At 31.2% G+C, this 2,301-nt stretch overlaps 1 protein-coding gene across 1 annotated transcript in view; it reads left to right on the top strand.

The window, feature by feature from the left end:
• Nucleotides 1–314: 314 nt before the first annotated feature.
• The window catches only part of LOC102673421 (D-altritol 5-dehydrogenase-like), a 6,845-nt gene continuing 4,858 nt past the window's right edge, over nucleotides 315–2,301 (top strand). Inside the window, exon 1 of the mRNA XM_006615609.1 lies at nucleotides 315–371. The gene's annotated coding sequence lies outside the window, so the exon portion shown is untranslated. The remainder of the gene's footprint in view (nucleotides 372–2,301) is intronic.

The raw sequence follows: 2,301 nt of genomic DNA, 5'->3' as shown, positions 1-2,301 counted from the left end.
AAAAAAAAAAAAAAAAAAAAAAAAACGAAAACAAATTTTGTAATTTCAATTCGATGATATTTATTCTAGAAATATTAATTTAAACCTAAATATTCTAATATTATTCTAAAATTTTCCCAATATTGAATAATGTTGATCAATGTTGATATTTATATGATTTTTCTCAACGCCACGTTTAAAATAAATAACAGATAATAACATTCTATCAAGTTGATTACAAGTAGATTGGATCATTTTTATCGCTCGATATAATTATCGTGACTCTCTGTGACGAAATTCGACATCGAAAGTTTGCTTTCGTAACGATTCAGTTTACCCGGTTTATTCTTGGAAGAATAACGCCTCGTACTATCGTGTCTACGGGTCAAAATGTGAGTATTTTTTTCCATTCAAAATCTTTTTTTCCTATTTTTTTTTTTTTTCAATACTAACATTCTTTCACCTCTGTTATCTTTTATCGAGCGATAAAAGCGATTAAATAATTAAAAAAAAACGAATAAGAGAAGCAAATATAAATTTTCCAAGGAAATAAGTTGTATTTGTGCACGTTCGTGTATATAATTTCGCACGATCTTCCAGCATTGTTTGCAATGTTATCATAGCTATTATAGAATCAAGAACAACAGGTGGAATGTGAATGGTATTCCATATCATCACCCCTATAAGCATCCCTTCCCGTCATCCTAAGCATCCCTTGTTATTAAAAAGAAGAAGATAAAAAGACGAACAAGAACAAAAAAAGAAATAAATAAAATAAAATTCTATCGTGAAAAATGTTTCCAATCACGGAAATTTAATGTAAAGAGATATGATTTAAAATATTTAAAAGATATTTTAATGATAAAGAGTAATAAAATTCAATAAAAAAAGAAAAAAAAAATTGAACGCTGAAGTGGCTCGAATAAATGATTTTCAAATCGATGAAATTGTATGGAAAGAAACGTAAAATGTAAAATTCATCTAATGTCTTTTTACGCAGAATCACAACTTTCTTATCTTCATTGTTCCACAGTCTTGTTTCTCGCGATCCCCAATCAATATACAAATGGAATTTAATTAATCTACATTGTATGAATAACATAGTTATAATGGTTGCTTACCTAACACATTGTGAATACGCGATAAACTTGGCCTGATCTTTTTATATCGGCCATATAATCTATAATTAGATAATAAATTGACGCAAGAATAGCGATTTATTGAAATGTTTACTGAAATAAGTATAGGATAAAAAAAATGTAAAATCGACAACATTCCTCGTTATGCTTTGTTAGCTTAATGATCGAGGTAAGAGTTTAAAAATAATCTCTTACAAGATACTTTCATCAATTCTTTCTCGTATCGATAATTATACTGATAATTTTACTGATAAAAATCTAAAATAAAAGCATTGGACACACTCGATATCTTTAAAAAAGAAAAACGATCAAAAAGTAAAATTATATAAATATATCTCAAATTATATAAGTATAAGCCTCGATTAAAAAAAAAAATCATATTCAAATTACAATAATTCGTAAAAATATTCGAACACTATCATATAAAAAAACATGATATATTCACAATATTTTTGATCCAAATTTAAAAATAATCATCCAAATCATTGTCCAAACGATTCCCAATGAAGATATTTTTTGACGAGGAACAGCATATAAAAATTTACTCATACACGATAAATTCTATCCAAATTCTTAACATAGGATCTACATTATATTTCCGTGGAAGAATAATAAATAATAGATCCATATACGATTCGAGTCTCGAAAAATCAAAAATGCACCGTTCAAACAAAATGGAGATTTTCCAATATCTACGATATTTTTTTTTCTTTTCGTTCGAAGAGAATTCATTCATTCAAAGACGATATAAAATGTTTGGATTGATATTCTCGATCCAAATTTTTCGAAACTGCGAAATCGAGGGCGCGAAATACCGTTCGCGTGCAAAATACGATATATTTCTAATGGGGTGGTGGATATTTTTCGTGGTGGACGAGCAAGCGAACGCGTATGCGGAAAATTCATTCATAGCCGGTAGAATGGCTCGGGATGAACGAGCGTCCTTCGATTCACGAGAAATTTCGGGTCAACGGGACGGAGCTGGGATAGCTGGCTGCACCGGGAACCGGAAATGAGGTCGAGAATGACGTCATCGCGTTCAGTGCCGTTCATTCAACCCCCGGGGACAAACTGGGTCACCGGGCCAACTCTCACCCCATTCCCAACCATTCGAATCGTGGAAATGATACTCGGCTCGAGGAAACTCACGCACATGCAACTCTCTTCTAACCTCTTCCTCTTC

This window comes from Apis dorsata, unplaced genomic scaffold (genome assembly GCF_000469605.1).
Source record: "Apis dorsata unplaced genomic scaffold, Apis dorsata 1.3 scaffold_227, whole genome shotgun sequence".
NCBI lineage: Eukaryota > Metazoa > Arthropoda > Insecta > Hymenoptera > Apidae > Apis > Apis dorsata.
Note: the sequence above shows the minus strand (reverse complement) of the source record. Positions and strands in the feature narration are given on the sequence as shown.